The 8029-nt window shown below is 41.4% G+C and overlaps 2 long non-coding RNA genes across 2 annotated transcripts; one reads left to right on the top strand and one right to left on the bottom strand.

Annotated features, from left to right (window-relative positions):
• Positions 1-358: 358 nt before the first annotated feature.
• LOC115272218 lies at positions 359-6301 on the bottom strand. Its single transcript, XR_003900306.1, has 2 exons — positions 6190-6301; positions 359-455 (listed from the first exon to the last, which is right to left on the bottom strand). It is a non-coding gene; the product is annotated as an uncharacterized LOC115272218 (long non-coding RNA).
• Positions 6302-6708: 407 nt separating this feature from the next.
• LOC115272217 lies at positions 6709-7435 on the top strand. The gene is made up of 2 exons (XR_003900304.1): positions 6709-6822; positions 7015-7435. It is a non-coding gene; the product is annotated as an uncharacterized LOC115272217 (long non-coding RNA).
• Positions 7436-8029: the final 594 nt, after the last annotated feature.

Genomic DNA, 8029 nt, shown 5'->3' with positions numbered 1-8029 from the left:
TGCACGTAGACTCCTGAAAATCCCTCACAACAGAATACTGTGGCATTTAAGACTTCTTAGTCTATAGATTATACCTCCTCTGTACTCCTGTTAATTAGATCCTACTCCCAAACCTCCTTACTGTCATGTAGATTTTTCTATTTTCTCCATCCACTTTCCCTTTTAATATCTTGACAGCATATTTTACAATAATCTTGCTTTAAATATATAAAATATTCCTCTGTCTGAGTCTTCTTGTCTCTGAAAGAAGAATATTGAGAATTTTGGAGTGATTTTGGCATATCAAGGAGACAAACAGGTTAACAAGGAGAAATAATCCCTGAAAGAACAAAGGAAAAACAATGTAACTCTGGCCATGTTTAAGAGTAGAACTACTTTTAATTTCTCTCCGCCTTCTTGAAGAAATTCTCTCCACTTCTTCTTTATCCTTCTTACACTAGATTCTCATGGAAATACTAAGACAAAACAGATCCACAGAATTTTAGAGCATGAAAAGGTCCCTGTAATTCTCTACTCCAACATGAATTAACCACGAATAAAATAAAGTTTATGCTTTAGGGTCCATCACTGGCATTAGCCCCTTCGAAGGACCTGGGAGAGGTCCAAGCAATGTGTTCACATGGTTATATTTTTAATTAAATATCAAAAGTAAGGTATTCTTTAAAGCTTATTTATTTATTTTGAGAGAAAGAGAGAACACAAGCAGGGAAGGGGCAGAGAGAGGAGAGAAGGAGGTAGAGAGAGAGAATCCCAAGCAGGCTCCACACTGTCAGTGCAGAGCTCTGAGTGGGGCTCCATCTCACAAAACATGAGATCATGACCTGAACCAAAATCAAGAGTCAGATGGACTGAGCCCTCCGGGTGCTTCAAAAGTAAGCTATTTTAGCCATTACTGGTAAAGACTAAGTCTCTGCAGCCCGATTTACTTCCTTCAAAGTTCCCCCTCATGCTGGAGGAACTGGGGCAGCCGTGGGTATTTTTGTTGATCTGGTTAGGAGCAGCTGAGACGGAGATACCCTTAGCCTGGGTACATGGGGTTATATCCGTATACATGTCGATCACAGTCATTTCAGGGGGTGGTTGTTCTTTTGAGTTGCTCCAGTGTAAGGATGGATTCTAGGAATAGTTCCAAGGCCCACTGGGCTAATTAACTGGCATCATGTCACAAAGATGTAGGATTAGAGGCTGTTTCATGATGCATATCTGTCTTCAGGCATTCAGCACTGGCAATGTATGCTAGAGAAAAGATAAAATTATCTTTCTATTCTCTCTGGGGAAGACAATACTGCAAAAATCATTGTCATACGAAGAGGAAATCGGCCCCCAAAATGTAGGAAAAAAGTAATAAAGGGTGGTATCAGGTAGTTACCTGATAAACATTTATTTGGATTTCATGATGTTTGTGGTATTTTACCCTAAAAATTTGTTGTGATTTTGTTACTGATTTTAAGTAAGTGTTCACTTTTGTAACTAATTTAGCATCTATAATTTTATATTGTTTTCTTAAAAAAGATTCTCTTTATATCAGCTTCAGTCTCCCTACCTGGATTAGGCCCCAGCTCTGCTTAATCACCTCTCCACATTTAGCAGATGGGGAAATTGAGGCCCAACCGTATCACATGGTTCACAGCAGTACGGAACTAAGCCCCAGGTCTCCTGACTTTTTGTCCATTACTATTTTTACCCACATTATCTTACTTTTGAGAAGTACCTAAAAAAATCAAATATATCTACTAAAAAAAATTTAATAAAAAAAATCTCCTGACCACATTATGTAATAATAGTAAACCCTTACGTAGTGTTTCTTATATGTTAGCATTGCTTTAAAGTGTTTCACATACAGCTCATTTAATGCTCAAAACAACTGTATGATTAAGCTAATATTAATGCCCTCATTTTCAGAACAAAAATTTGTACAAACAATGGTTAAGTAACTAAAGTAAGGTTACAGTTGTAGAGAATATAACATCGTTTGTGTTGTGGATCCAGCAGCAAATATTTTTTAAGAGCTTACAATGTTCTAGGGACTTTGTTGAGCACTAGAGCTAGTGCATTATCTCATTCAATCTTTACAATCACCTGTTAAGATAAGAAGCATTATTACTTCATTTTACACTTGAGAAACTGAAGAATAGAGAAATTAAACAATTTGCCCAAGGTCATATGTCTGGTAAGGGGCAAAGTCAAGACTCAAATCCAAGCTTGGTTCCAGGGCCAGGGCTTGGAGTTTCTGCATTATAATGCCTATCTAGGAAACACCCTCAATGACCTACTATTGCCACAATTCTTGTGGTTCCTTTCCCCTAAAGTTACCACTAGAATGGATATGTGGTTAGAATTAGAATAAGGAGTGGGGTTAGCAGCATAAAGGATAAAGTAACCCCTTCTTTGACGACTGTCCTCCATCTTGTGGGATTTATATATAATTTATATATAATATCTCTCTCTCCCTCTCTCTCTCTCTCTCTCTCTCTCTCTCTCTCTCTCTCTCTCACACACACACACACACACACACACACACACACACACACACACACATTTGAATCCTAGTAGAATATCTGTTCTTTGAAAAATGAGCTCTGTTAAGAATTTTCTTGGGGGAGATGGGTGACTGAGAGAGAAAGAGAGAGAGAGTCAAGGCTGTATATCATGATACTCCCTGCATCGGATCCTGTCCTCAAGTTTCACTGTCCCTTAGAGATGGCCACTTTATTTGTGATTCATAGTTTATGATAAAGTTAAGAATGACAATCAGCAGATCAGTGATTTAGATGCTGAAGAAAGTCTACTGAGGTGGCAAATCCCTACAAATGTCAATAAGATCATGTAAATTAAGTGGCAAAATGTAACCCCCAGGGAGTGACAGAGGTCTTGGTAAAGTAGAGAGCATGAGTCCAAACCCGAAAAGTTGATACTGGGCTCCAGTAAATGGTTGTCACGTGGCAACATGGGCCTAGTGTGACCAGACCAGACAATTTTTCAAGAGAAACTACAAATCTAGATTTTTGGTGTAAAATCTCCCAAATTGTAAAAATTTTAAAGTAATTCATTTTTTTTTTCAAGCACTGTGCTGGCTAACATTGTGTGGGCCAAACACACAACAGCAAACCCCACATCTGTAGGCCTCTGCCTGGCAGTCTGCTCCGAAGGGGGTTAAATGCAGGAAACCCTGAAATGGGAAATTGCAAGAGAGGGCTGACAGAAATTTGGATCTTGGTGGAATATTTGTTCTTTGAAAAATGAGCTTTGGTAAGAATTCTCTTGGTGGAGGTGGGTGATTCAGGGTGTGGGATGGAAATGGGCACTAACGTAGTGGCCTTTTTGGACCAAATTCTCTTAATTTCTCCTTTGGTGTCTGTAATATTGGTCTTGGGCCCTAGGTAAAAAATAGCAGGAACCTAATTAACAGCTCAAAGGGAGCAATCAATTTACAATTGTGTTGAGTGCAAATTCCTTTGTGCAGGAAACAAATTACAGTATTTGCAAATTTGTAAATAATGCAGCACTTTCTGCTATCCAAATGCTTTGGATGCCCCTGGGGAGAAGGAAACAGAAGTCTGAGGAGGCAAAATGTTAGAAAATGAGCTATTGTCTCAAGAAATGGAATTTAAAAAATATCTTTAGTAATTAATTTTTTCAATTGAATCGTTATTTAGGAACTATAAAGCGGCCCAGTTCTTAGGTCAGTAGGAGAATATCTAGAGAAGTAAACAATTTCAAGTCCAAAAGTCACACAGCATGTTATGAACGGGGTAACTTCTTTCAAAATTACTGAATATAAAAAGGTGCCCCCAACTCTTTCTACATTCTTAGTTTGTGGCAAGAACTTCCAATTTATAAAAGAGGTAGCAAGTCCCAGCCATAATAATCACTATGTTCAAAATCGGAGAAGGAATTGGTGATAGATAAGGACATGAATCTGATCTATCTGCTCCATACCAGTAGTTTTGTGAACTATTCAATTCACAAATATTTATTGAGGCCCTTTTATAAGATGCTCCAGCTGTTATTAGAGATTCAAAAGATGCCCCGGAAGAATGTATGGTGTACTTAACATTCATTTGTAAGAGTGAAAACACACTATTTTTCCCCAAGATTTTCGAAGCATTTCTCTTTGGGTTGAGCCAGGAATTGAGCATAAAGTAAGTGTAACTTCATCCCCACCCTGAAGGTGTTCACAGTCTAATGAGAAATAGAATTTAAGCCAATCATCTCAATGTTGAGATCGGTGCTAAAGAAGAGATAAGAGGGTGAGAGCAAGGACACTTTGAAAAGTGCTTGACTCTACCAGGAGATCTGTCAACAGGCGATGAAAATCACCAGGCAGAAGGGCGTGGAAAGCATTAGAGACAGAGGTAAGTGGATTGTTTATGGGCCTTATGTAAGAGAATGACGGTTCAGATTTTCATTCTGAAAACTTTTCAAATGATTCTCTCTCCTTTGTTCTCATTCACTGCAAGAGGAGTGCAAATTGGGTAAACCTTTCCACACAATATTTTAGCAAATTGTAACAGGACCCTTAAAACATAGTCACATCTTTTCAGTTAGAAATTCCATATCCGGGGAACCAGAGGGGCTGCCAGAAACTTATGTACGAGGAAGCTTATCACAGCATTATTTATAACCATGAAAAACTGGAAACAGCCTCCATGTTCAATAATGGAGTAATAGTTAAATAAGTTATGGAACATTCAAGCCATGTGATTTTAAGCACTAAATGAAAAAGAAATCACATCTTAAAAGGGTAGTAGAAAACAAGCAAAAGTTATTTTTAAAACAATGTAAAACAGGGGCGCCTGGGTGGCTCAGTCGGTTGAATGTCTGACTCTCGGTTTCAGCTCAGGTCATGATCTCATGGTTTCTGGGTTTGAGCTTTGTGCTGATGGTGCAGAGCCTGCCTGGGATTCTCGCTCTCTCTCTCACTCTCACTCTCTCTCTCACCCCATCCTGTGCACTCTCTCAAAATAAACAAAAATAAATAAAAACAATGTAAAACATTTAATAAAATATCATCCTGATTTTGTAATAAAAAAATTAAAAAGTACTTCCCAGTGTTGGTTGTAATTTTCACCAGCGTCTTAACTTTTTTGAGGTTCTTTTCTATTCTATACATACCACACAACAAAAGGGAGGGAGTTTCTTCTAGTTCTGTGTGAAACCCAAAGAACTGACTTTTGTTTTCTTCCCTCTTAAGAGTGTGATCCAGAATTCACAAGTCACTTACCCTCTAAGTTGTATTCTCTTTCCAATAACTGGGCTGACTAGAAAAGGAAGTGAGCAGGTAAGGAAAGGGAGAGAAAGGAAGGATTCAGAAGTTGAATGTAAGCATGAGAACAAAGAAGAACAAGTATGATAGGAGTGTGGGAGGTGAGGACCAGAAGAAAGGGTGGTGGTTATGTGCTGAGGAATTACTGCATTGAAAGTTTCAGGGGGTAAAACGTAGACACATATGTAAGGGTTCGATGTAAGAAAGGTCACAATGCAGCACAGGGTTAAATGTCAAATAAATAGCCCTCTGGACAATTACTGTTATAAAAGTTTGGAGGAGATTGGTGGAGACAACCATCTTTTGGTCACATACATGAATCTGACAATGTATGGGTGAAGCTGTTCTTTTAAAACCTCCCTTTAGCAAGCTTTGTCAGAGGGTGTAACTGCAGGCTCCACTTTCTTGGCCATCCTTTCTGGGGAATTTAGTTACCGAAGAGCTTAAAGAACATCATTGTGAAAGGATTTTAACTACTCAGTTAAAGGAAAGGTTTAAGAAGAATATGATAGAAAACAATTTGAATCTAAAATACTATTCGAGAAAATTCACTCTCTGCACAAAAATTCACTTCAGCCTTCAGTATCTCCTAGCCTTTAAAATGCATTCACATAAAATCTGCTTTACAAGGGAGAACCAGCCAGGAATATAGCCCAAGAAATTTACCACTAAACAGGGACACATATGTGTTTCAGTTCTTAGGAAAACTGTGCCTTGCTAACTTTCTCCCTGGATTTCTTGGTTTTCTGCACAGAAGAGTCCATAGTAATTTCTCTCCTTCCTTAATGTTCTTGCTTTTACAGTTTCTTCTAAATTGTTAAGCACCTTTCCCACACCATTGCTATTCTAGGCTATTCATGTCTACAACAGCATCAAATGACTTTTAGCTATCACTAGTTAAATAGATCAACACATTTACCAACCACAGAACTCAGGCCCTTCAGGGGTTTTCCAGCCAATTTCAGTGTATTTCAACCTGACACCGGCAGATTTCCACTTCCTTTGTTCCTAGTGTAGACTTGGTTTACGTGTGTTGGTCTCTAAAAGGGACAGAGGAGGCAGCTGTTGAAAAATAAGATTGACCATTTACACAAATTGGTCTAATAGCTTTGATATGCTAAACTTGCTAGCACCTCCAAGTGTACCTTTCTGATTTTGCATTACAACACCACTCTGAATCCCTAAGGAAACCAGGATCTGTGTGTGTGTGTGTGTGTGTGTGTGTGTGTGTGTGTGTTAATTAAAAAGAAAAGGAAGAGAGAAGAAATGCAAACCAGTGAAGCCGTTTCTTTACGTCATCTCCAGATTCATTCTGCGGACTGCAAGCCTTCCCAAATCCTGGTACACTAGAGACCTTTAAAAAGGGAGAAGCTGAGAATACAGATCATGTTTTAAAGAGCGAAAACAGGTGATGTCATAACGCACAGTCCCGTGTGGTCACCGCCAAGGCCGGGTGGGGAGCTCGGGCTCCAGTGAGCACGAAGCTCCGCGCCAGTGGGTGAAGCAAGTTGTCTCCGGGGCCGGGAGGACACCGGTGAGGACCCGGCACCAATCAGGTTCTCGCTCGGCGCCTGCCTTTGTTCTCACTGGGGAGCAGGTTTCCGGGAGTCTGGCGTCGGGAACCCGCATTCGACCCGCACGCGCGTTGCTGGCCTCCTCAAGAGACCTGGCTCCCCTCTTCGCCTGTTCCTTCACACTCTGCCAGTCAGAGCTTTCCCCATTTACATGTACGTGCCTTCTCTCCCTAGAGCGTGGACGCCAAATTCCTGACTCACCATTTTAGCTTTGGAAGACGCAAATCCAGCCCAATAGTTTACAGACGATTTGTTCTTCCTTCCAAGCCTTCCTTCCAAGCAAGGCTCTGTGCTCTGCATGTTTCTGATCAACTGCCCCAGAAAGGACGGTTGAGTGAGAGGATAACCCTGTTCCTTTGGCCCTTTCGTGCTGGACGAATAAAGGAACTTTCATTGCTGAGAACTGCAAGAAGGTGCTTCAGATGGAGGAGGAAACCGCTAAACCAGAGGTTTTGTGTCCCCCGCCCATCTTGATGTATGGTGTAAATCTAGTTCAAATATCTACCCGTACCCCCAGTCCAAGCCTTAGGTAATTGGTCTTTTGCAAAACAAGGCTCAAGATAAATGATGCATAAAGTTCTTTGAGATCCCTGGATGCCAAGTGCTACGTGACTGCAGTCTTCTTTACAGCTAAGCTGAGATTTTGTCTGAGAGAAAGCCTAATAACTACCCTGACAATGTAAACGCTGTACCGACCGCCCCCTCCCGTTCCCAACATTTCTCAAGAAATCAGCAAATATTTAGCTCAGTTTTAGACCCTCTAGTGAGGCTCTAGCTCCCAGCTATTTATCTCACTCTCCTCACCATTTTTGCAAGTACCTAGAGAAGGGGGCGTGGCCAGTCTTTGGGGAGGGGCTGGGCTTCCAGGGATAATTTGCATCCGACACACCCCCTTTCTCCTATTGGTCGACAAGCACAAACTATTCCCTCCCATCCCACTACCTAACTAACCCGCCATCTCTCTTCAGTTCCAAGCCTCGGAGATAAACTTAACTTGCCCGGAGATTCAAGGCGTCCTCGGCGTCTGTGATTGGCCGGCGCAGCTCCCAACCGGGCTCTAGTTGCTCATTGGCTGCGGGCTAGCGGCCGAGGGGCGTGGCCGGGGCTGTCCGAATGGCGGGAGGGGGCGGTACCGGAGCGTGGAGGTGGTGAAGGTGGTGGGGAGGCGGGGGCGGGGCCGCACTGAGGC

Source organism: Suricata suricatta, chromosome 11, assembly GCF_006229205.1.
Source record: "Suricata suricatta isolate VVHF042 chromosome 11, meerkat_22Aug2017_6uvM2_HiC, whole genome shotgun sequence".
NCBI lineage: Eukaryota > Metazoa > Chordata > Mammalia > Carnivora > Herpestidae > Suricata > Suricata suricatta.
This window is presented reverse-complemented; position numbering and strand designations above follow the sequence as displayed.